The following is a 26,568-nucleotide window of genomic DNA, read 5'->3' as shown; positions in this document are numbered from 1 at the left end:
ACACAGGACTAAGCACTGTTTGAGATGAGCAGACACAAGGCACGACCTCATGGAATTTACAATCTGCTGGGGAGAGGAAATGAGGGATAAGACTACACACAAATATACAGGAGTTTATGCCAAATATGGCAAGTTCCATGAGAAAGGAAGAAATGAAGCACTGTAGGGCTGGAAGGCAGGAGCCCTCCCGTTTCCCTGGGGACCCAGGTTTAAGAGAAACGGTGGAGACTGAGACTGGAGAACAGGAAGTTTTACTGTTTTACTCAAGGGTCAGTCACTGATGCACTGACAAGGCCTCAAGGTTCACCCTCCCCAGGACGAGTTACATAATTTACAGGGCTCAGTTCAGAAATTAAAGGCAGGGCCCTTTGTTCAAAAATGAAGAATTTCAAGATGGTGACAGCAGAGCATGTAATCAAGTGTGGGGCCCTCCTCAGCACAGGCTGCATCCGCACAGGGCTGGCCCTGCCCAAACGAACCTCCCTGGGCCTCTGGTTCCTTAGGGCTCACCTTTGGGAAGTAGGGAGCAAGTATCTCTCTCACCACCTTGTAGCCAGCACCTAGCTCAGGGCCTGCTGCCCAGATGAATCTATGAATGACTGGAGATAGGATGAACTGACACGATTACACCTGATTATTTCTGGGGTTGCTTTCAGTGTTAAAAGATTGAAAGACTGGCCAGGCGTGGTGGCTCACGCCTGTAATCCCAGCACTTGGGGAGGCTGAGGGGGGCAGATCGCTTGAGTCCAGGAGTTTGAGACCAGCCTGGCAAAATGGTGAAACTCTGTCTCTACCAAAAATACAAAAAATTAGCTGGCCACAGTGGCCCATGCCTGTAGTCCCAGCTACTTGGGAGGGTGAGGCAGGAGGATCCCTTGAGCCTAGAAGATCAAGGCTGCAGTGAGCCGAGATTTCGCCATTGCATTCCAGCCTGGGTGACAGGAATGAGTGAAACCATGTTTCAAAAACAGAAACAAAAACAAAAACCCAACCCATCGAAAGACCATGACTTTCAACATTTCTTGGAGGAGACACCTGAGATGAGTCCTGAAGGACAGTAGGATTTTTCTTTTCTTTTTTTTTTTTTTGAGATGGAGTCTCACGCTGTCACCAGGCTGGAATGCACTGGTGTGGTCTTGGCTCACTGCAACCTCCACCTCCCGGGTTCAAGCGATTCTCCTGCCTCAGCCTCCCGAGTAGCTGGGATTACAGGTGCGTGCCATCACGCCTGGCTAATTTTTTGTATTTTTAGTAGAGACGGGGTTTCACCATGTTGGCCAGGCTGGTCTCGAACTCCTGACCTCGTGATCCGCCTGCCTCGGCCTCCCAAAGTCCTGGGATTACTGGCGTGAGCCACCGCGCCTGGCCACCAGTAGGATTTTTCTTTCTGTTTTCTCCACTTTCCTTCTCTCTTGACTTTCCACTATTTTTCCATTTCTTTCATAAATCCTAATGGCAATGTTATGCCTTACAGTGAGACATGCAACAGTGACACAGACTGGAAACAGCAGAGAGGTTCAATATTTGAGGGATGACTTGAAGCCGTAGGCCTCCCTTAAGATTCCTTGAGATGATATAGATGAAATCTTCATTGATAGAGTCTGGTTTTTCATCTTAAAATTATTTTGTTTTATTTTCATTGGACAAGTTGGTAGATGTTTATGAAGAAAAAAATCAGAAGACTATAGATGAGCAAAAATAATTACTTGCAATCCCATAAGAATAGTTCTAATGGGATTGCAGTATAAAACTAGTTTTCAACCTATTTTTCCATTCAATAATCTGAGCATCTTTTTTTTTATCTTTTTGAGATGGAGTCTCATTCTGTTGCCCAGGCTGTAGTGCAGTGGCACCATCTTGGCTCACTGCAACCTCCGCCTCCCAGGCTCAAGGATTCTCCTGCCTCAGCCTCCCAAGTAGCTAGGACCATAGGTGCAGGCCGCCATGCCCAGCTAACTTTGGATTTTTTAGTAGAGATGGGGTTTCACCATGTTTCCCAGGCTGGTCTTGAACTCCTGAGCTCAGGTGATCCACCGCTGCCCACCTGGGACTCCTAGAGTGCTGGGATTACAGGCGTGAGCCACCAGTCCCAGCCTATTATGAGCATCTTTATGTGTCAATAAACTTCTTCATTTTTTGTAGCTATTAATATATGATATTCTGTCATATGGTTGTACTATCATTAACCAATGCACTCAAACTGGATATTTGGATTGTTTTGATTTTTTTTTTTTTTTTTGGCTATTTTAAAATGGTGTTGCCCTGAATTTGCTGGGTAAGTAACTAGTCTCTCTATCCTTTGTTTTCCACCTCTGTGGATAACCTCAGGATAACGATACTATTCCCACCTGGGGTCGTGTGGTGGATGTGAGTTAACACATGTATAGCTCTTAGCACAAGTATAGTACGGTGCATAGCAGCCTAGATGTGCTCAATAAATACTAGCTGTTTTATTACTTTATAGCCCAGAGAGACCTGTCTTACACAGATTGTGGAGCAAATAAATAGGAGAGCCGGGGAAGTGTTCTTTGAAAAGCTGCAGGATGAGGTGCAGATAGGGGAAGGCCATGGGCTGGGGGCTCCCTAGGTTGAGTAGTTCCCCAGTGTTTTCTCATTTATAGAGTAAGCTTCCAGACGGCTAGGAGTCTTCTTTTTTTTTTTTTAATACACAGCAGAGGACACCAGGTGGTCACCAAAGACTTGTCACCGTTCCCTGACATCTAAGAATCTTTGCTCATGAGTTTCCGATCAGTCTGTGCAGTCATCAAGGCCAGTCTTTACCCTGCCACCCACAGCCTGTTCACCGGGAATGTGCTCTGGCTGAAGATTCTTGCAAGGGCAGCTGACAAAAATCATTTGTGCTCAGCCCAATGGGCGAGTGTCTTATCTTTAGGGATGTGGGAAGCTGGGCATGGAGGGAGCAAGTTCCAGACCAGTATTTGCTGGCTCTGCGACCTTGGGCCAGCAGTTTCCCCACTCTGATCCCTGTCTCTGTTTCCTTTTCTGTAACTCTGAGGGGGACTAGAGGAGGTCAGGAGAATGGTATAGCACAGTGGTTAGCTCTGAACCCCATCTAACACAGTGCCTTCCCCCCACTTGCAATGACGCTGTTGCATTGTATGCACTCTACTTTTCACATTGCAGAGGATCTTATGTATTTACTTGTCTCCACCAAAATGGAAGCTTCCTAAGGGAAAAGGCCTTGCCTGTCTTGTTCTCTGCAGTTAACACCGGGGTCCAGCACTGCCACAGAGCCTCTAAATATATGTGTGTTGCATGAGTGAAATCTCAGAGCCTGGGTTCAAATCCTGGTTGCACCACTTGCTGTGTGACCTCGGACAAGCCACTTAAACTACACCTCAGTTTTCCTGCATTAAAATAGTAATTATTTTCAGTTTTCTCACTAGAAAAATATGGATTAGTAATCGTTCCTCTCTTATCAGGCTAAGAGGATCAAATGAGGAAATATCCGGGAAGCATTAAGCACACTGGCTGGTACAGAGCACACGAATGCCAACAGCAAACGTTTATGTAGCACGACGGCCAGGCACTGATCTAAATGCATCACCTATGTTAACTATGTTAATCTTCACTAGATTTTACGAAATCGGTACTATTATGCCATTTTACAGATGGGTAAACTGAGGCCCAGGGGTTAAATAACTTATCACTGTTATTTTACGTCTAAGGTTCCTTCCAAGCTCCCCGTGGGCGACCCTTCTGAAGGACCAGAAGGCGCGCCAGGCCAGCGTCCGGCCCGGCCAGGACGGAAAGGGTTACTAGGCCCGCGCGCCCGTTACCGGCGGAGGCCGGCGGGCTCACAGTGCCAGGAGCCGGGCGCCGGACGCTTCCTCGCCTCCCATCCGCGCACACGCCCCTTCCTGTCACGGCCGGGCCCGGCCCCACCCCCTGGCACCGCCCGCTGGCCGGGCGCTGCCAGAGTGGACGGTTCCAGAGGCATGCTAATGAGGGGGCGGGCACCGCAGCCCATTGGTTGTCCGCGGAGTGTCGGTGAAGTCAGCGCTGAGTCCCAGAAAAACAGAGCGGGGCCAGCTGCAGCGTGTAGTGCGAGTGGGGCGGACGCGCGCAGCCCGCCCGCCCGGCGACCAGCAAGGTAAGCCCGCGCTTGCCCGCCCGGCCGCGCTTGGCCGCTCGGCGGCGGCAGCGCCGAGGGTGTGCGCTGCCCGGCCCCCGCGGGCGGCGCCTTTGTTCCGCGCTCGGTGGAGGCGCATTTAAAGGGCCAGCTGTTGGAGGGACTTGGGGGACCCCCTCCCCCAGAGCATCCCCCCATGGGCACAGGGAAAGCGGTGGTCTCTCGCGGCCGAACCGTCCATCCTGCCTGCTCGGCGAATCCCCAGTCTTTCAAGGAAAGTTCCCCAGGGTGCGGAGGATCTGGGGGCTTCCAGGGTTGGGGGTTTTTAAATTTCCTTTTTTGGTGGGTGGGGGGTAGTGCGATCATGGCCTCTGCTAGGAGAGAATGTCCGCCCGTCTCAGGGTGGCTGCAATGTGGGTGGGTGGAGGAGACATCAAAGCCCGGATGGGTTTGTGCTGTAAAGTGAAACTACCGAGGAGGGGCACCTCTGCAGCAGCCAGAGGAAGGCGGAGGGAGCGAGCGGCGGGATGGAGGCATCTCAGGTGTGTTCATTCATCAGCATCCCCTGGAGAGGGCGGCGGGAGGGGCGCAAGGACGACGCGGTTGGCCGGACCCGCCTGAATGAACGGGGACTAGTATGCGCCGGGGACACCGCGCCTGCCCGTGCCGCCCGTGCCCCTTCTTCTCCCCGAGTGGCTGACAGCATCTTGCTAGGTAGCTCATCACCGACATGGACAGCAAGCAACTCCTTTCTCCGAATTCCTCGGGCATCCCCTGCTACCACCTCGCTGCTTTCCGACGTGGCTTCCTTGATACATGGTAGCGCCATTCAAGATAGAGGGGAAAGAGGCTTGAAGTCATTATGTTTCCTTCATGGGGGAATGTGCTGTCGAATTCTGCATCCCCATGCATCCGCTGTCGTAAGATGGCTTTGAAATTCACCAGTGCATGCTTTCTCCAGGCAGACAAGAATTTATTACGCTATTACATTGCTACATAAAAGCAGAAGGGATCCCACTGAGCATGGCTCGTTTTATTCAGTCCTCGGTTTTTCCCAGCATGTTCTGGGCGAGCCTTTGGATTTTTGTTTTAAATACTGAGCGTTGGGATGTCCCTGTTGTCACAGGGCCGACCTGCTGAAATTGCTGGAATTGGTTTCACCGTCAATAGGAGGGAGGTTCATCTAGAGACATCATGGAACCTATCTGGCGTGTCAGGCCTCTGACTCCATCTCTCCCCTCAACAACCCCCCGCCCAACCCCCCGCGCCCTTTTTTGCTCTTAAGTGGAGGCGGGGGATAGATTGGCTGTCTTCACTCTTCTTGTGTTTTGAGCTCCTCTGCTTAGATTCAATTCTGTGTTTTTGGTTGGAAAGGTATCTTGGTGGTGATCGAAGAGAGGAGGGTTGGATTAAAAGTGAGGTGGACAGCAGAGGGGTCGGCAGCATCAATGACAGAAAACAGATGATGGACATATCTACAGCCTTCAGACACCGATGAGGTAGATGGCTGTCTACAGAGTGAGGGGCGTGTGTTTGGGCTGTGAGGGGGAGGGGTGGAGGAGGAGGATGCCTCCAGCAGTTTTCTGCCCCGCCCTCTGGATGCTGCCTTAAATAGCCCCTTGCCAACCAAGCTCTGATGTCTCTTTCTCGGCCTGAGGGGAAAGAAGGGAAGGGTTGGTCTGTTGGCACTTTTGTCCAAGGCACTGTTGGAGCAGATGGTTAGGAAAGGGTTGGTTCTCCAGGGGTTGCAGAGAGCACATTTCTCAGCTGGAGGGCCCTGAGACCACTCCTTTGGCGACTTCCCTGCAGGGAATTAGCAACTGAAATGAAGTGTTGTCTACCCTGTGGGGTAAAGAGTTGGGAGGGTATTGTCATCTTGTGGAGGACACCCACCTTGTTGACCTTTTCCTTCTCCTAGCTGCTTTCATTTGTTGTAGTTGGAGAGTTTCTGTAAACTTTTCGGAAGAGATTGGGCATATTGGGGAGCGGGTAGGAGTTATGGGAAAGGATGAGCAGATTCTTCCTGGCAGAACAAAGCAGTGTTCAGCTGTTCCCCTCTTTCCCCTTCTCTAAAATAGAGTTCAATACAGATAGCAGAGTCTAGGGTTTTCTTTGCAAAGAATGAAAGGGCAGGGCCAGGAAAGAAAGTTTTTATTGTGCAGCATTGATAATGATCAGGTCATCCAAACTTATCTCCAGACCCCTCCCTGGATGTGGAGATAGATTTGCTGTAGAGGGCACTCTATGGTAATTTAGGATTTGTCCTGTCTCTAGGAGAAAGGCATGGGCGGTCTCAAAAAGCTTTGATGGAGGAGCTCTGGACCAGAGGCAGGAGAGCTAGCTTTGGTCCTGGCCACCAATCTTTGGGCTTTGGGCTAATGGCTTCTGCTCTCTGGGCCTGTGTCCTTGCTGGTGAAGTGGAGGATGATAGGGCAGAGGGTCTTCCAGAGTTCCTGACAACTCCACTGTTCTTAGAGTCACAGTTTGTGATGGCATTTTCAGGTTCTTTCCTGTTTGCTAAACTGATAATAAATTCAAAGTATTGCACAATGGCATGGAAGAAGCATTCTAGGACGCAGGCTTCTGTTGGATTCACATCTACCTTTTCCTTGATTAGTGTGATTTGTGAGGTTTTACTGTAAGTACGTAAATAATTCAGAGCTAGAATGGCTCAGAGTGAGAGGCACAGACCCCAGAGTGAGTGGTTGTCTGTGGGAGATGAGGATGGGATGATAGATTGCTGAGGAAAGGGAGTTTCTGTAATTTGTTCTCTTTCCCTGTGGATGTTTAACTTGCTGGTTTATTTATGTTTATACAGGTGAATGTTTACCTGTCTAGAAGATGAGAGTTATAAAAGACCTCTGTGATTGCCATGTTCCGCCCCCTCCCCCGCCAAACTGAGGAATTTGAGGGGTTGGGTGGTTTGGCCATTTTTCCAAGGTCGCACAGCTAGCCAGATGTGGAGCTGCGGTGGGAACTCGGGTGGATAGATTGTAGATCTTGTTTCCAGATGTATCTGGGTTTTTTTGTTTTGTTTTGTTTTTTGGTGGTGGTGGTTGTTTTGAGACAGGGTCTCACCTGTCACCCAGGCTGGAGTGCAGTGGCACAATCATGGCTCACTGCAGCCTTGACCTCCCCCAGGCAGTCCTCCTACCTCAGTCTCCCGAGTAGCTGGGACCACAGGCACGCACTACCACACCCAGCTAATTTTGGTACTTTTTGTAGAGACAGAGTTTTGCAGTGTTGCCCAGGCTGGTCTCAAACTCCTGGACTCAAGCGATCCGCCTGCATTGGCCTTCCAGTATGCTGGGGTTATAGGCTTGAGCCACTGTGCCTGGCCTATATGTATCTGTTAAACCCCCTCTTCCTCTGAGAGAAATGATTCTAAGATGGAATAGGGAAACCTGAGGAGGAAATAGGAGCACAAGAAGAGAGAGATTGGAGAAACAGACAAGAGAAAGTAGGAGGCTGGGGACAGATTATGTGGGGAAGGGAAAAACACAGAAACCAAGCTTGGAGGAGAAAACGATGGAGCTTGAAAGGGGGAGGCTCTATTGTCTCTGAAACAGTGGAGCTCTTCTGCAGCCCTTGGGGTGAAGTGAGGAGAGGTTTGGTAGACTAGGATGGGGGGCGAGGGGGTGGACTGAGAGTTCAGCCTCTCAGCCTGAGCCTCACTTGGAATCTCCTTGGGATTGCTCCTGTTGACCCTCAGATTGCAGTGTCATGGAGGCTGCTTAGTTTCAGGGCCAACTGAGGCCTTTAGATCCACGGGAGCATGCAGAATGTGGACATGTGGGAAGTCAGGTGTGCAAGTGGTGATGCTGGCTGATGCTGAGGTGGGACTCAGTTCTGCTGAAGTCCCGGTTTTTTTGTAAATGCAAAACTCAAAACACTTTTCCATGGATTTCGTTTCGGTGCAAGCAGCATTTTCTCCTTGGATTTTCATCGGTGCTTTGAATGTTTTATGAGATGGTGTTTCGCATACTCCCTTTTCAGAGGAGATACTTGGAGTGAATGATTTACTGAATTGTAGCTCATTTGGGGGAGCTTCTGGCTTGTGACCTAAGCTAAGCCTCAGAATGTTTCAATGAGCAACTAAAGAGCTGTGAACAGTGGTTGACCAGAGCACTAACCATTCAAAGGCAAGGATAAAGGGTGATAATAGTTCAAGGTCTGGAGCTACAGCCAACAGCTGGCCATGAACAATGTAATTGACTTTGGCTAACTCTTCAAGCCCTAGGAAGTGTCTCTGTGGGTCCTTTGGTGGCTCCCCCTTTTTGTGTGCGGTGAGGCATGTGGGCCCGTCCCTGAATCTTGCTGTCTCCCATTCTTCTTTTCCTACGTCTCCCTCCACTATCCATTTCTTTTTCTTACCTCTTTCTCCTTGCCCTCCTCCCTCATTCTTTCTTTATTATCAACAATATATCTTTGTAGTTTCTTTTAATCTATTGCCATTAAAATTTCATGTTTTCTGTTCTTCATTTCAAATCAGTTGAGGGCCAGGCAAGGTGGCTCATGCCTCTAATCCCAGCACTTTGGGAGGCCAAAGCAGGTGGATCACCTGATGTCAGGAGTTCGAGACCAGCCTGGTCAACATGGTGAAACCCTGCCTTTACTACAAATACAAAAAATTAGCTGGGCGTGGTGGCGGGTGCCTGTGGTTCCAGCTACTAGGGAGGCTGAGACAGGAGAATGGCATGAACCGGGAGGCAGAGCTTGCAGTGAGCTGAGATCGCACCACTGTACCCCAGCCTGGGCGACAGAGCAAGACTCCGTCTCAAAAAAAAAAACAAAAAACAAAAATTAGCTGGGTGTGGTGATGAGTGCCTGTAATCCCAGCTACTCAGGAGGCTGAGGCAGAGAGAATTGCTTGAGCCTGGGAGGTGGAGGTTGCAGTGAGCTGAGATTGTACCACTGCACTCCAGCCTGGGGGACAAAGTGAGACTCCATCCAAATAAATAAATAAATAAATAAATAAATAAAATCAGTTGAATTCAGTCTTTTTTGAATGTGTATGTGTTTTACACACAAAACAAAAAAGAGGCAAATGAACCAAATCCAACTAAATTGCTTTTTACTTCTGTGTGGTCTTCCATTGATTTACCCCCCCCCCGCGCTTCTTCTGTGGTCAGCAGTGGCTTTTTATAGAAAAAAAAGTTCCCAGGTCTCTGTCATGCGGTTACTGTTTTCACAACAATAGAAAAAAGTTTCCATCCTTGTATTGTGGACCACAAGGGACACCCTCTCTCAAGGGATGTACCCTGTTTCTAGACTTCCTTCCATGGAAAAAGTGTCTTTAATGCATTCTGTAACAGAGGCCTGTACTGTAAGGGGTTGGGGTGCTGATGGTGGAGGTGGGGCTCTTCTCAGTGATTGCGGTACTGCTTAGAATAGGGGCTGGCAGGCTATGGCCTGGAGAGTATATCTAGGAAGAATTAGCATCATTGTTTTCTCTGTTTCCTCAGGCTGAGCTAACCTAAGTGGCTGTAGCAGGACCCAGACCCTTTTGGAAAAGAATGAGATGCTTATTAACTTTCTGATTAGTGTTGAGTGGGACCCAAGGTATGTCTTCTGCTCACCTTGGGAGGGTGGGCATCCACCAACAGTTGCTGGTGTAAAGTTCCCGGATTCTTTGATGAATGGATGCTGTACCGCTTTATGATTTTCTTCTGACTCTAATTAGTTACAGAGAGGATTGACTTTTGATGCTCAGTGGTCAGCAAGTACTTTAGTATCTAAAGTGGGCCCTGCAAACAAGAAGTCACCTTGTCACATTAGTTTTGTATTCTCTGTAATATATGTGTGCTGGTTTTAGTATAAAAGTATTTAAGTTGCTTTACTGTTGAATACAATTGACGTTCTAGGAAAATGTGTTTATCGTGGGCCCTCATTTGTCCCAGCCCTCCCTAAATATGCATATCAGTCCCATACCCCAACTGGAGAAGCCAGGGGTAGGGTAGGCATCAAACCTGCTGGTGCTGAGAACCACCCCTCCATGCTTTCCTGCTGGCTCTGCCAAACCACCAGATGCCCAGTCATTCCCTACTCCATGTCCCCAAAGGCCAGGCCCCCCTGCACCCCCCACCAGGACTGGTTCCCTCACCAGAAGGCCTTTTTCTGTGTTTCCTGGCTGATGCCTTCTCCCCTCAGACTCCCCTCACGTCTTAAAGAGATGCCTTTCAGCTGGGCGCGGTAGCTGTAATCCCAGCACTTTGGGAGGCCGAGGCAGGTGGATCACCTGAGGTCAGGAGTTCATGACCAGCTTGGCCAACATGGTGAAACCCCGTCTCTACTAAAAATACAAAAAATTAGCCGGGTGTGCTGGCGCATGCCTGTAGTCCCAGCTACTCAGGAGGCTGAGGCAGGAGAGTCACTTGAACCTGGAAGGTAGAGGTTACAGTGAGCCGAGATCGCGCCATTGCACTCCAGCCTGGGTAACAAGAGCGAAACTCCATCTCAAAAAAAAAAAACAAAAAAAGAGATGCCTTTCTTCTTGTGTTCAGCTTTCTACTTCTGTTGATATTGCTGGTTCCCTTGTCTGTTTCCTCCCCCATATTGTGAGTTCTGGGAATAGAGTGAGTCTGTGTTTCTTCTCTTTTTAAATTAAATTTTAATTTGTATAAAACTTTCGCATATATATGTGTGTGTGTGTGTGTGTGTGTGTGTGTGTGTACACAGAGAGTTTCTTTTTTGTTTTGAGACAGAGTCTCCCTCTGTCGCTTAGGCTGGAGTGCAGTGGCACGATCTCAGCTCACTGCAACCTCCGCCTCCTGGGTTCAAGCAATTCTCCTGCCTCAGCCTCCCTAGTATCTGGGACTACAGGAGACCACCACCACCCCCAGCTAATTTTTTTATTATTAGTAGAGACAGGGTTTCACAATGTTGGCCAGGCTGGTCTCGAACTCCTGACCTCAAGTGATCTGCCTGTCTTGGCCTCCCTAAGTGCTGGGATTACAGGCCTGAGCCACTGTGCACCCCCGCCCCACACAGAGTTTTGAAAGACAAATAGGCTGGGTGTGGTGGCTCACGCCTGTAATCCCAGCACTTTGGGAGGCTGAGGTGGGCAGATCACCTGAGGTCAGGAGTTTGAGACCAGCCTGGCCAACATGGCAAAACCCTGTCTCTACTAAAAAAATAGAAAAATTAGCCAGGCATGGTGGCGGGCGCCTGTAATCCCAGTTAATCTGGAGGCTGAAGCAGGAGAATCACTTGAACCAGGGAGGCGGAAGTTGCAGCGAGCTGAGATTGTGCCACTGCACTCCAGCCTGGGCAACAGAGCCAGACTCCCTCTCAAAAAAAAAAAAAAGTCAATACTACTAGAAAAATATAAAGGCTGGCTGGGCGCAGTGGCTCATGCCTGTAATCCTAGCAGTTTGGGAGGCTGAGGCTGGCGAATCACTTGAGGCCAGGAGTTCAAGATCAGCCTGGCCAACATAGTAAAACCTTATCTCTGCAAAAAATACAAAGAATTAGCCAGGCATGGCAGTTAGGATATAGACATCCTTGAGGGGCTGCTGTTACTCTGTTTACAACAGTTACTTCTAATGCACTGAGCTGTTTCTCCCGATATTACTATCATATTTATTGTTACCTGCTTACAATGCTGTTTTCTGATTGTTCATTTTAGATATTATTTTTATTTTTCCTTATTTTTCTTTTTGTAGAGACAGGGTCTTGCTATGTTGAGACCCTGCTTGAGGCCAGGGTGGACTTTAACTCCTGGCCTCAAGCACTCCTCCTACCTGGGCCTCTTAAAGTTCTGGGATTACAGGTGTGAGCCACCATGCCCAGCTTAGAGGTTACTTTTAGATGTTATGTCTTGATGTCTTACTATGGATTAGATCCTCTCCTCTGCCCCCCGATACTTCCCTTTCTCCCTATCCTCTCATTATAGATATATCACAGTTTTTGATTACATTGATATTTGGTGCTTACATTATTTTGGCTGTGTAAATAGTGTTCATGACAGAGCCGTATAGTATACTATAATACTTTCTTTCTTGTACATTTTTTGAGTTAATAATTATCTTACATTTTCTATTTACTTAGTTTCTATGTACTTATTGCTAATTCTCAAAGTATTTGACAGTATCTTAAGACATTTGTTTTATAACATGTGTTCCTATTTATTTATTTATTGAGATAGGGCCTTGCTCTGTCCTCCAGGCTAGAGTGCAGAGGTGCGATTGTAGCTCACTGCAGCCTTGACCTCCTGGGCTCAAGTGATCCTCCTGCCTCAGCCTCCTGAGTAGCTAGGACTACAGGCACCACCATGTCCAGCTAATTTTTAAAGTTTTTTGGTAGAGATGGGGTTTTGCTACATTGCCCAGGCTGGTCTCTAACTCCTGCCCTCAAACAATCCTCCCTCCTCAACTTCTCAAAGTGCTAGGATTACAGGCATGAGCCACCGTGCCTGCGCTTGTTCCTTTTTCTTTTATTACTGTTCCCCGCCGCCCCCCGCCGGCCCTGCTTGGAGACTTCCCTCCTATAGGCCTCCATTCTCTCTCCTTTGTTCTTGCCCATTGACCTCTAGGCCTGTGGCATGACTCATCCTGGGAATTCCCTCACCTTATCCTGGGTGGGATCCTGTTTCCTTTGTTGATTTATTCCTCCACAAGTTTCTGAGAGAGGGTCTATGGAAGTTGATCACTTTAAGCTTACAGGTCTGAAAATGTTCATATTCTACATTCATATTTGATTGGTGATTTGATTCATCTAGAATTTGAAGTTGAAAGCCATTTCCCTTAGAATTTTGAAGGCATCATTCCACTGTCATCTAGGTTCCAATATTGGTATCAAAATTTGGATACCATTCTGATTCCTGATCATTTATGGATAACCTGATTTCTCACTGAAAGTTTTTGGGATCTTCTCTCTTTTCCTGTATTTGAAATCTCCTTCCTCTGCCCGGCTGCCCCATCTGGGAAGTGAGGAGCGCCTCTGCCCGGCTGCCACCCCGTATGGGAAGTGAGGAGCGCCTCTGCCCGGCCGCCCCGTCTGGGAGGTGAGGAGTGCCTCTGCCTGGCCACCCCGTCTGGGAAGTGAGGAGCGCCTCTGCCCGGCCACCCCGTCTGGAAAGTGAGGAGCGCCTCTGTCTGGCCGCCACCCCGTCTGGGAGGAAGTGAGGAGCGCCTCTGCCCGGCCGCCACCCCGTATGGGAAGTGAGGAGCGCCTCTGCCCAGCCGCCCCGTCTGGGAGGTGAGGAGTGCCTCTGCCCGGCTGCCACCCCGTCTGGGAGGTGAGGAGTGCCTCTGCCTGGCCACCCCGTCTGGGAAGTGAGGAGCGCCTCTGCCCGGCCACCCCGTCTGGAAAGTGAGGAGCGCCTCTGTCTGGCTGCCACCCCGTCTGGGAGGAAGTGAGGAGCGCCTCTGCCCGGCCGCCACCCCGTATGGGAAGTGAGGAGCGCCTCTGCCCAGCCGCCCCGTCTGGGAGGTGAGGAGTGCCTCTGCCCGGCTGCCACCCCGTCTGGGAGGAAGTGAGGAGCACCTATGCCCGGCTGCCCCATCTGGGAGATGAGGAGCACCTCTGCCCGGCCGCCCCGTCTGGGAGGTGAGGAGTGCCTCTGCCTGGCCGCCACCCCGTCTGGGAGGAAGTGAGGAGCGCCTCTGCCCGGCTGCCCCATCTGGGAAGTGAGGAGCGCCTCTGCCCGGCCGCCACCCCATATGGGAAGTGAGGAGCACCTCTGCCTGGCCACCACCCCGTCTGGGAAGTGAGGAGCGCCTCTGCCCGGCCTCCCTGTCTGGGAGGTGAGGAGCGCCTCTGCCTGGCCGCCACCCCGTCTGGGAGGAAGTGAGGAGCGTCTCTGCCCGGCCGCCCCGTCTGGGAAGTGAGGAGCGCCTCTGCCCGGCCGCCCGGTCTGGGAAGTGAGGAGCGCCTCTGCCCGGCCGCCCCGTCTGGGAGGTGAGGAGCGCCTCTGCCCGGCTGCCACCCGGTCTGGGAGGAAGTGAGGAGCGCCTCTGCCCGGGCGGCCCCGTCTGGGAAGTGAGGAGCGTCTCTGCCCTGGCGGCCCCGTCTGGGAAGCGAGGAGCGTCTCTGCCCGGGCGGCCCCGTCTGGGAAGCGAGGAGCGCCTCTGCCCGGCCGCCCTGTCTGGGAGGTGAGGAGCGCCTCTGCCCGGCTGCCCTGTCTGGGAGGTGTACCCAACAGCTCCGAAGAGACAGCGACCATCGGGAGCGGGCCATGAGGATGATGGCGGTTTTGTTGAAGAGAAGAGGAGGAAGTGTGGGGAAAGGAAGGAGAGATCAGATTGTTGCTGTGTCTGTGTAGAAAGAGGTGGGCATAGGAGACTCCATTTTGTTCTGACTAGGAGAAATTCTTCTGCCTTGGGATGCTGTTGATCTATGGCCTTTCCCCCAGCCCCCTGCTCTCTGAAACATATGCTGTGTCAACTCAGGGTTAAATGGATTAAGGGCGGTGCAAGATGTGCTTTGTTAAACAGATGCTTGAAGGCAGCATGCTCTTTAAGAGTCATCACCACTCCCTAATCTCAAGTACTCAGGGGCACAAACACTGCAGAAGGCCGCAGGGACCTCTGCCTAGGAAAACCAGAGACCTTTGTTCATGTGTTTATTTCCTGACCTTCTCTCCACTATTATCCTATGACCCTGCCATATCCCCCTCTCCCAGAAACACCCAAGAATCATCAATAAATTCTTCATAAATTAAAAAAAAAAAAAAAAAAGAATTGAAGCAAATCCCTAAGATTTATTTTTTTCCACCTTATTTATCTCCTAAAACTTGAGGAATGCATGTGTTCTTAGTGATTCACATCCACCAGACAATACTCAAGGAGAAATAAGCGCTGACGCCACACAGGTCTTGGCTGCTTTTGTTACTCTACATTTTCTCTGAGACTCCAGCAGAGTTGGGGCTGGAACTGCGCACTGGGGACTCACGTTTGGAATCGTAGGGGAACATCTGGCTGTTAATCACTTGCACAGTTGAGAACATTTCCTGTATGTCGGCTTTTAATTCTAGCTCTTATTTCATTTTGTAATCTTATTTTCTTTCTTCTGCATGTTCACAATACCAAGCATTAAATGTATTAAAAAAAAAAAAAAAAAAAAAAAAAAAAAAAAAAAAAAAGAAATCTCCTTGCTTTAAAAATGATTAGCTTGGGTCTTTGGTGTGTGCCTTTTTTTTTTTTTTTTTTTTTTTTGAGATGGAGTCTCACTCTGTTGCCCAGGCTGGAGTGCAGTGGTGCAATCTCAGCTCACTGCAACCTCCGCCTCCCGGGTTCGAGCGATTCTCGTGCCTTAGCCTCCCAAGTATCTGGGATTACAGGCGCGTGCCACCACGCCCGGCTAATTTTTCATTGTTAGTAGAGATGGGGGTTTCACCACGTTGGCCAGGCTGGTCTCAAATTCCAGACCTTAGGTGATCCACCCACCACAGCCTCCCAAAATGCTGGGATTACAGATGTGAGCCACTGCGTCCCGCCGGTGTGTGCCTTTTTGATCTGAAGATTGACGTCTTTCAGTTTGGGGAAATTTTCTTAAGTAGATATCTTTTAATAATTTCATTTTCTCCATTTTCTGTGTTTTGTCTTTGGAATGCCTATTAGCTGAATGTTGGACTTCCTGGAGCAAGTTTATAATTTTAAAACATTTTATTTCCTTTTTTCATTTTATTATATTTTTGTCTTTCAGAGAGCTATCTTCAGCTTTATCTTCAACTCTTTTCCATTTTTAACTGTGCTTTCGTGTGTTTACATGAAACATATTTGCATGTTTTACTTTCTAAGAGCTCCCTAGTTCTCTGAATACTTGCTTTTCTTTTTTAGATGACATTCTATTCTTGTTTCATGGGTGCAGTAAATTCCTTTATGTTAAGGTTTTTTTTTTTAATTTATTTTTTATTTTTTTTTATGGTTTTCTGCTGTTCCCTGCTGTCCCTTGGAAGATGTTGTTTCCTCCAAGTCCCTTTTTCCATTTGTTTTGGTTACTGTATCTTCCATTGCAGCTATCCTTCCATGCGTGCTGATCCTTGACTGTCTATGTATATTTTAAGAATGGACACCGAAATGCTGATTGGGCATCAGTGCCACAAGGAAGGAACTCGTTAACTTCATTGTAGAGTGATCCAGCAGACAGCCCCCTTTTTCTCTACTGGAGCAACCTAGATATCAGTGCCGGTAGATCTTTTCTCTGGGGCTTTCCTGGATAGGGCTTTCTTGGAGAGGATTTTACCTGGGTGTGGGGTAGGGTGGGGTGGGGTGGTAAACAGCCTGGCCTTCCTGCATTCTGGGAGCCTCCATGGGGAAAGGGGCTAGGTATTAGTCTGTTTGATATGCAGACTTTCACTCAATCCCTGGGTCTTTTGAAAGTTGCCCCCACCCGCCATCCCTCTCTCCCATCTCTCTACCTCCCTCAGCTGTGTCCCTCCCTCAGCTGTGTCTCTGGTGTAAGTTACCTGATCAGTGGATCTCCACCTTCTGCTGGCTGAGGCAGGGAAATCACCAGGCTGAGCAGACTGCAAGAGGGACCCTGGGTCTGACTGCTCTTTGTACCAACTTGCAGGCAGGCACCCTTCTTTTTAGCTCCACCCTGCTTTTCCCTTTAGAGTCCTTGGTGCCTCCAGTTCCTGAACCGTCTTTGGGTTCTGTGCCATGAGTTGGGCACTTGCCTAGTGGCTCCTGCTCTGCTTGCGCTTAGCAGAGCAGAAAACGCAGAAACCTCAATCAGCTACTGCATGGTGGTCAGCTCTCCACTGCTGTTGACATAGCTCATCTGCTGGTGTCTCTTTTTTCATTAAAAACGCATCCGTCTACTGTCCTTTTAATGGGAGTCCAGAAGAGAGCAGAGATAAACATGGGTGTTCAGCTCTCTGATTTGACCAAAAGTTTGTTTCATTTCTTCATTCACACACTTAAATTTGTGCCTGATATAGGGTATATTCTCAATAAGTGTTTGTTAAATGATTGAAAGCCCATTCCTAAGATGATATGTGTACATTTAGTCATCATATTTCAAGACACCCAAACATACAGTGTTGCAAAAATAAATCCGTCGCTTATTGTGAGATAGACGTAATAATAGGCGCAGATCCTGCCTATTCTCCCCGTGCAGTGGTGGATAAGACGCACTGGGAGGAAGACAGTGTTACAGAGTGTTGCTGTCTTCAGCCCTGTCAGTAACTACCTGAGTCACTTTGAGAAGTCCCTTAACCTATCTGGGCCTTGGTTTTCCCAGCCTTAAAATGAGATGTTGGTCAAGGTTTGATTCAGTTCTCTCCATTGAGCACCTGTTATGTGCAAGCCATGGTGCTAGGATTCTCTACGTGTCTCTTCTAAGGCAGCCAGTGTGGTGTTTTGTATGTATGTTTGTTTTGGCATGGGCCACACTGAGTTGATTGTGTCTGGTTTATATGTCTTTCTCCTGGCTTAGTTCAGTGCCTTGTACAAAGTAAGTCCTCTGCACATTTTGACTCTCCCTTTTTCTAAACTGAGGGCTCCTTGTGAGTACCTCGTCGCCATCCTCTGTATCTCCTGTGTCTACCACAGTCGTTGGTACATAGGAGGTATGTAGGAAATATGAAAATGTGAGTTGTTCTGCCAGAATCCCCAGACCCTGCTTGGAGAACAAGCCTAGCTTGTTGAGGGCCTAGCTGCACATTCTCTGGCCCACTTATGGAGTTGGGGGACTCAAATACCTTGGTATTAAAATCAATGGAGACAGCAGTTCTAGACCACAGCCTTGACACTAGAGGATTGTTTTCTCCCAAACAGATAGTAGTCATATATTCATTTCAAACAGCACAGTGGAGCGGAGAAAGACTGTTGTTACCAGTTAAGATCAGATTCATCTTAACCATGAAAATGAATTATAGATGTATCCCTGCATTGCATTAAGGTGTTTAAAAACATTCAAATGTTTTTTCATAACTTCTTTTGGTTTTCCCACACTTCTGAGTTTATGTGCCAGGACTAGTAACTAGAAATTTTAGGGAGATTGATTTAGCTCAGTGGGAGATGTTTTTTATTGTAAGAGCAACTCCCTACCAGACTGCATTAGGAAGCCCTGAATTCTGTGTCAAGCCAAGGCTAAATGTCCACTCGCCAGAGAACATGAAGAATCGATGCCTGTGTGGGAGATGAGGTACTATTAGAGCACCTGAAAAGTCCTTTGCTTTTGATTTGTTCATCAAATAGTTATTGAGCACCAGTTATAGACCAGCATCCATGCTGGGCTCTGGGAATATAGCAGTGAACAAAGAGAAATGGCACCTTCCCTCTTGGAATTTATAGACTAGAGCTGAGCTGTCCGGTATAGTAGCTAGTAGCCACATGTGGCTATTGAAATTAATTAGATTGAAATACCATTAAAAATTCAGCTTCTCGGTCATGCTGGCCACAAATGCTCTGTAGGCACGTGTGGCTAGTGACTACCCTACGGTCGGCATGGGCAGTTGTAGAGTGTTTCTGTAATCTCAGGAAGAACTCTTAGGCAGGCTGATCATAGAGCTAAGATTCTGTGTTTCTAGACCCGACATTTATGATTAGCATTTCATGGTGGAGGCAGCTGAGGCACAGAAAAGCCATTTGTTTAAGATTATGTGGCTGGATGGGACTGAGCTAGGAACAGGTCTCTTACCTTTGAGTGTGGCTGTTCTCTCCCTGAGGTGAGGTAGGGCAACTGAGAGTATAGTCTTTGCACTCAGGCTGCCTGGGTTCAAATCCTGGCTTTGCTACTTCCTAGATTTAGGTCTTAGGGCAAGTCACTGCCCTGTGCCTCAGTTGCATCACCTGTGAAATGGAGGAAGTAATAGCACCTACCTCACAGGATTGCAGGGAGGATTAGATGATCCAGTCATTCAAGTCTTTAGAACTATGGGCTGGGCCTGGTGGCTCACACCTGTAATCCCAGCACTTTGGGAGGTGGAGGTGGGAGAGTCAGTTGAGCCCAGGAGTTCGAGACCAGCCTGGGCAACATAGGGAGACCCCCATCTCTACAAAAACTTGAAATATTAGCTGGGTGTGGTGGTGCAAGCCTGTAGTCCCAGCTACTTGGGAGGCTGAGGTAGGAGGATCTCTTGAGCCTGGGAGGTTGAGCCTGCAGTGAGCCAAGATCACAGCACTATACCACTCCAGCCTGGGCAACAGAGCAAGACTCCATCTCAAAAAAAAAAAGGAAAGAAAAGAAGTATGCCTGACACATAAGTAGTAATAATTCAGTAAATTCTGGTTACTATTATTGAGACTGAGAAGGGGACAGAAGGTATTGGGAGAGCCAAGGAGGCATTTTCAAACAGCAGAGTGGAGTGGAGAAAGACTGTTGTCAGGAAAGGCTATGCTTGTAGAGCTGACCGACCACCTGGGGAGGGATACGTAATGGAATGTTTCTCAGCCAGGGGCTGCTTTAGTCATGTGAGCTGCTGTGAAAATGCCAGTATGTTCACGAAGTCCTCTGAGTGTCACAACTGGTCACTGGGTCCTCTGAATAAGGATCTTTTCAGTATCTCCTTTCTCCTGGCTTGCCTGCATGTAGGCTGGTCCCCACAGCCCTTTCCCCTGTCCCCATGCATTTCTTCTCCCCTCACTACATCTCCATCATGGAATGGGTGGGACATTTACCATCACCCCTATGGAGCAGTGGGCTGCATCGAAGGAATGCAGAAGAGAGCAGGGACAGAAGCCCAGCTGGGCACTGGTATTTTCTTGGAGGTTTGTATCTCTTGTTGGTGTCATTCCCTCTGTTGCTCAGTGTTTCACAGTGTTTTAGGGGTGCCCCATTTTACTGCATGAGGAGAAAGAGAGCTCTGATGTTAGCCCCAGGGATGGGAGGGTGCCCCATTGGGTAGGTAAATCTCTGCTTATATGTGGAACTTTGGCTTAAGAAATACTTTATTTATTTTTTGAGACGGCATTTTGCTCTTGTCGCCTATGCTGGAGTGCAGTGGCGCGATCTTGGCTCACTGCAACCTCTGCTTCCCAGGTTCAACCTCAGCCTCTTGAGTAGTTGGGCTTATAGGTGCCCGCCACCACACCTGGCTAATTTTTTGTATTTTTAGTAGAGGTGGGGTTTCACCATGTTGGCCATGCTGGTCTCGATCTCCTGACCTCAGGTGATACACCCCCCTTGGCCTCCCAGAGTGCTGGGATTATAGGTGTGAGCCACTGCGCCCAGCCAAGAAGTAGTTTAACAGAGCAGTCTCATCAACACTGGAGACATGGGCCCCACCCTGCAGGAGTTTATTTCTTCATTAACACCCAGAGGGCAGGGCTCTTGTCTTCCCCAATAGACATCAACAATGCATTTCAGGCTATGAAATAGGAAGGTTCTAGTATGATACAGTGCGTGTGGAGGTGCAGGTAGTAAGGGTGCTCTAGAGGTACATAATGGATGTGGCACCTTGCCTCACCCAGGCGAGGCACACGGGGAAAGTACTATAATAGGCCAGTGATGTATCTGAGGTCAGGTGTCTAGTAGCGGCAAACCCTGAGCTGACCTGTGAGGAGACTGTTCCTAGCAAGCCTGATTCTCAGCGTGGCATAGAAATACAGGTTCTCCCTGAGTACCAGTGATCAGGAGTATTGAGTGCTTGGCTGGGTGCGGTGGCTCACACCTGTAATCCTAGCACTTTGGGAGGCTGAGGTGAATGGATTGCCTGAGCTCAGGAGTTTGAGACCAGCCTGGGCAATATGGTGAAACCCTGTCTCTAATAAAATTAAAAAAATTAGCCAGGTGTGGTGGCATGCGCCTGTAGTCCCAGCTATTCGGGAGGCTGAGGGATGAGAATTGCTTGAATGCAGGAGGCTGAGGCATGAGAATCACTTGAACCCAGGAGGCAGATATTGCAGTGAGCAGAGATCATGCTACTGCACTCTAGCCTGGGCGACAGAGCAAGACTCTGTCTCAAAAACAAACAAAAAAAAGAAGTATTGAGTGCTTGAGACTTCACCTATGGTACAGTTTGGATGTGTGTCCCCACTCAAATCTCATATTGAAATGTCATTCCTAATGTTGGAGGGGGGCCTGGTGGGAGGGGATTGGATTGTAGGGGCAGTTTCTCATGAGTGGTTTAGTATCATCCCTTTGGTACTGTCCTCATGATAGTGAGTGAGTTCTTGTGAGACCTGGTCATTTAACAGTGCGCAGCCCCTCCCTCTTTGCTCTCTTGCTCCTGCTCTGGCCATATGACATGCCTGCTCCATGCCTGCTCCTCCTTCACCTTCCGCCTTGATTGTCAGTTTCCTGAGGCCTCCCTAGAAGCCGAGCAGATGCCAGCATCATGCTTCCTGTAAAGCCTGCAGAACCATGAACCAATTAAACCTCTCTTGTTTATAAATTACCTAGTCTTAGGTATTTCTTCATAGCAATACAAGAAAGGACTGATACAGACTGTAACTGGCTTTGCCAATCCATTCTTGTTTGGGCCTTGACGTTCCATCATCTTGGGTGGTGGTCTAGCTTATAACAGTTATGATAGGAATGCGTGCTTAGTAGATCCTGGAATTGTCCTTCTGTTTGCATGTCAGTGTGAAAGCTCATTACACATTTATATAATGGCTTGTGCATTGATCATTAACATCAGCCTGTGGGCTGACCTCGGTTTCCTAGTATGAAAGGCCACTAGGACATACCTTGTGAAATTCAGTTTTTCTTATTGCCTGGAGTCTGTGTAGAACCTGGTGGCTGAGCATACGAGCAGTATGTCTGATGTGTAAAAAGATAATTCATTTGCATATTGCTTTTCTCCACTTAGAATTTGTCTTCAGTTGGGGCAGATCCAGTGTTGGGTGACTGTTTCCTGTGAGCATAGAATTATGGCCAGGGGTTGTAATTGCTTATAACAAATTGACAGGGAGGAAAATGGGACTGTTTGCCTGGTACGTTGATGTAAGGGAGTCTTTCCAGTGCTGCTGTAAGATATACAGTGCTGACTCTTCTGGGCTTGGACCTTTGTTTCTCTCCCTTTTTTTTTTTTCGAGGTGGAGTTTCACTCTGCCACCCAGGCTGGAGTACAGTGGCATGATCTTGGCTCACTCTAGCCTCCGCCTCCTGGGTTCAAGTGATTCTCCTGCCTCAGCCTCCTGAGTAACTGGGACTACAGGCGCCTGGCAACACTCCCGGCTACTTTTTTGTGTTTTTAATAGAGACAGGGTTTCACCATGTTGACCAGGCTGGTCTCGAACTCCTGATCTGCCCACCTTGGCCTTCCAAAGTGCTGGGATTATAGGCGTGAGCGACCACAGGGCCTTTCTTTGTAGACAGTGCACACAGGAGGCTGGTGATAGGAGACTGGGCAGAGTCTAGAAGCCAGGGATGAGGTAAGAAAGGCTGGAACTGGAGCTGGGAGATCTGAGTCGCTGCCCCAGTGGCCTTGCCAGTGGGGAATCTGGGTGGAGAGGCGAGGCAGGAGTGGGAACTGCTTTTAAGCAGGACAAAGTCAATAGAGGCTCTGGAGAAAGAAAGCAAAATTCCAACAGGGACAGAAATGAGAGTAGCTGGAGAAAGCTGGGGCTTGCGAGAGCTGAGGGCCTAAGCGGGGTTTGGTGGTGGTTGCTGAAAATCAAGTTGCCAGGCCCATGAACCGAGGCCAAGGCAATGTTAGGCCTTTTAGGACTATTTTGTGTTTGCTTCGCAGGGCCTCTACGTTGGACATGGTACATTAGTGAGCCTGCAATGGCAGGTGTGAGGGGGTGAGGCCCCCTAGGAACTGGGAAATATTAGTCATGCCTGAGCACTGATAGAAGATATGGCTTCTCATCAAGACAGCTGCTCCGGGAGGAGGCTCTGCAGCCGCCAGCCTGCATTACAGTTTATGTTCTTGGTTTTGTCTTTAATTATTAAAGGCACGGGCTATTTAAATACTCATCTGAAGCATCATTGTGAGTAATTTTCCCTTCCTGGGGTTGGAGGAGCTCCAGGAGGAAAGGGGTTTGGTGGCCTATGGTTCTGGGTTCTCCAGATGCTTCCCTCAAGGAATGCAAGGATGTCATGAGGACATTGTAAGATGCCCTTGACAGTAGGGTGCAGACCTCCCTGGGCTGTCTTGCAGATTGGCATTTATTTTGAGTGAGTCCTTAATTTGAGGAATATAGGGTGTTCCGTTTTATCGTAGGCAAGGAAGAAACAGTGCTGTTAGAAGATGTAAAATATTTAACGCTCTCTTTAAAAAATTAACTGTCCAGGAACCTTTGATTGCTGGTGCCTATGGCAACATACATGGTTTTCAGGAGTGTCTTCTTGGAGTCCCTGGGCTCCTCAGAAGGGGTGATGTGGGGGTCCATGGGTTAGGGGTGATGTGAGGGTCCAGTCTTGGGAGGGCTGGCTGGGAGGCCAAGAGCCCACCTGTTCTGCTTGGCTTAGAGGCTGGGCAGTAGCAGGGCTGAGCCACTCCCTCAGAAGGTGGTAGTCGGGGGTGGTCTGTTTTGACAAGTGGAGAGGAGTGAAGGGGAGAAGGAGAGCTCAGCGTCCTTCTTGGGCTTGCTGAGTTTATGCATTTGTTTTGTTTTACTGGCCTCTGTTAGTCCCTGGTGCCTACTGTTCTCTGCCCAGCCTCAGGACTTTTGCGCATGTGGTTTCCTTAGCCTGGAATGTAAAGGGAGCCTTCCTCCCTTAGCTGGTTCGTGCCTCTAACCCCTCAGATCTCACCTGGAGCGTCACGTTCTGGGGAAATTATCTCTGGCCCTGCTTCCTAGGTGACACTCTCCTGTTTGAGGGCTCTTATGGTTCGGTGGTCTTTGTTACACTTTTTTGGAAAATCAATGTTTGCCCACCCTACCAGCCTGTAGGGTTATGACGACAGTGGCCAGGGCTCTTTCTTGTCACCAGTATGTCCCCAGTACCTAGCACGGGCCTGGCCTACAGAGGGGCCCAACTATCTGTTAAGTAAATTAATTCATTTTTTCATTTATTATGTTTTGGGTTCGGTAGAGATCCTGGGAATACAATGAGAATAAAACACCCCTGCTGTCCTCACCGAGCTCCTAAACTAGAGCAGTAGATAAGCAGTACTCAAGATAGCCATTGAGGGCAGGAAGAAAGCTTTATCAGTTGGAGTTCTGTTTATGCTTTAACTAAAGGAAAGACTTAGCTTTCCTATTTATAGGAGTACAGATTTATAATTACTTTGTAAGTATCCTCAAAACTATTTCACAGATAGGAAGGTGTGATCAAAAAGTTTGGAGACTACTGGTCTGAAGGGAGAGGTAGGAAAATGAAAGGGTTTTTTTTTTTGTTTTTTGTTTTTTGTTTTTTGTTTTTGAGACGGAGTTTCTCTCTTGTTGCCCAGACTGTAGTACAATGGTGCGATCTTGGCTCACTGCAACCTTCGCCTCCCAGGTTCAAGTGATTCTCCTGGCTCAGCCTCCTGAGTAGCTGGGATTATAGTCGAAAGGGTTTTTATGCCAAAGCATGATGAACAATATGTTAGGGCAAGTACAGGGTGCCATAAGGGCACATGGGTTGGGGGGTGAGCTGGAATCCAACCAGAGGACAGAGGGACCGGCACATGCAAGGGCAGGCTTAGTGGATTGGGAGAAGGGCACATACTTTAGTAAGGCAGGAGGAGGGCTTGCTACTGGGATTGGGAGGGGTTAAGAGTTAGGATTACTAAGAGAGATGAGACTGGGCCCCTGCCTGCAGCATGGGCATAGTCTAGCAGTGGTGCAAATGTGCCTTAGGAGAGACACAGCATGAGGAATACTTGGCATTCAGAAGAGGGTATATATTTTGCTTAGGAGGGATCTGCTTTAAAAATGGAACATGCTCAAGATCACAGAGGCCCCTCTCTTCATTGTAGAAGGGGAAGAGGAGCGTGCTGGAGGTTGACTTCAAGGCTCTTTAAAGCCCATCTCAGGAGAATGACATTCTCCTTGGTCTCCTTCTACCCAGTGGGATTTTTATCCTAATGTGATTTAGACCCCTCCTCAGGTTTTCTTTTGCAGGTTACAACATTGTATAGGAACAAGAAAATGGCATATGGTATATGTAAATAAGCATGTTTGGTGTGTTTACTTACCTGTGTAATCACGCACACTCCCTTCTTTTCTTTTTTTGTTTTCAAGTCCCAGGGCTTGAAGTAATTACGTAATTAGAATCCACAAAGAGTATGGCGAGATAAGGTGTAATTAAAGAGGAAAGCCTAATTTTGGAAGAATGATAAGAGGTCATTTGACTCAGTCTGGGCCCAAATCCAATCTTGGAAGAACAGTGAGAGGTCATTTGGATGTAGGGAGCTTGAGGCCACCCAGGAGCCCAGACTGGCCTCAGAATTGGACAGATTCTGTTTCAGTTCACTGTGAAAGCCACTCATTGAGCATCCTCTTGGTGTAGGGTATTGTGGGAGGCCCAGCTATGAGTAAGGAATAGAAGTCCTAGATCTCAAGGAGGACATGGGGAAATAGGGCCTGAGAGTAAAGCGGAGAGATGACTCCTGGGGACAGGGTGGGGGGCGGTTGTGGGGAAGGATTCACAGAACAGGTAGCATTTAACTTGTGCTTTGAAATGTAAGGAGGGTTTCAAGAACATGGACAAGAACTTTCTGGGTCTATTAGAGACACTCAGATAATATTTGTGGAATGAATGCCAGGCTGAGGTTGGAGGCAGAAGGAACATGGCCATATTGGTGGGTGGTCATTCTGCAGTTTGGTGATGAGGTCAAGCTTGTACAGCTCAGACAGTGTAGTGACAACTTGCAGCCAGGAGGCCAACAGGCTTAGGTCCTGAGTGTGTGGTGAGGATTGTGTGCAGAGGAGTCAGAGAGCACTGGGGGGTCATGGGAGGCCTCCTTGTGGAGGGAAACCTGGACAGAGCCTTGAAGGACCAATAGGAGGGAGGAAAGGGGAGACGGGAGGACCCTCCAAAGGAAGGGAATGACATGGGTACCTAGAGAGGGATTAGAGAGGAGATAATCCCTACAAGAGGAGAGGGGTACATGGGGGAGCAGGGTGAAACCAGCTTGGCAGGGGTGGGTAAGACTGGTTTCTGGGGGTTGGACGTGTTGGGCAGCACAGGATTGATCCAGTGGGATAGGGGAGCCATGGCAGATCGTTGGACAGGTGAGTGGCATGAAAAAGGCATGTTAGGGCCAGAGGAATCTGGCCCTGGTGGGTGGGATGGGCTCTGGGGAGCTCAGCCTCAGCTCCTGGGCATGAGGTGGTAGGGACCAGGCAGTAGGCTTGGGAGGTTGGGGCCCTCTGCAGTTTCTCATCACAGAAGGGTTCTGGTCTTGGTGCTGAGAGGATGAGAAAAATAAGGCAAGGGAAGAGCTGGAGGTATTTGCAAGGTCCCAGCCTGGGAGAATGGAAATACTTGAGACAGGAGGGGTATCAGCTGTTGGGGAAAGAGGACGTGAGTGGGGACTTGGTATGTTGAGGGCCCCAAGAGCCCTGTTCTAACCCCCAGTTGTGATCTAGCGGAGAGACCTCAGGCCAGTGCCTTCATCTCCTGAGCTCCATTTCATTGTCAGCAGGAGTCGCTGCCTTTACGGTTCCATCTCATCTCAGTGCAGTCATTGCAGCCTTGGGCTCAGG

The 26,568-nt window shown here is 48.8% G+C and overlaps 1 protein-coding gene across 17 annotated transcripts in view; it reads left to right on the top strand.

The window, feature by feature from the left end:
* Positions 1–4,006: 4,006 nt before the first annotated feature.
* SORBS1 (sorbin and SH3 domain containing 1) overlaps positions 4,007–26,568 on the top strand; it is a 251,763-nt gene continuing 229,201 nt past the window's right edge. For 14 of the 17 annotated variants that reach the window (XM_063727053.1, XM_063727050.1, XM_054521431.2 and 11 more), the window contains exon 1: positions 4,007–4,114. The gene's annotated coding sequence lies outside the window, so the exon portion shown is untranslated. 17 annotated transcript variants of the gene reach the window in all.

The sequence above is a fragment of the Pongo abelii genome, chromosome 8 (assembly GCF_028885655.2).
Source record: "Pongo abelii isolate AG06213 chromosome 8, NHGRI_mPonAbe1-v2.0_pri, whole genome shotgun sequence".
NCBI lineage: Eukaryota > Metazoa > Chordata > Mammalia > Primates > Hominidae > Pongo > Pongo abelii.
This window is presented reverse-complemented; position numbering and strand designations above follow the sequence as displayed.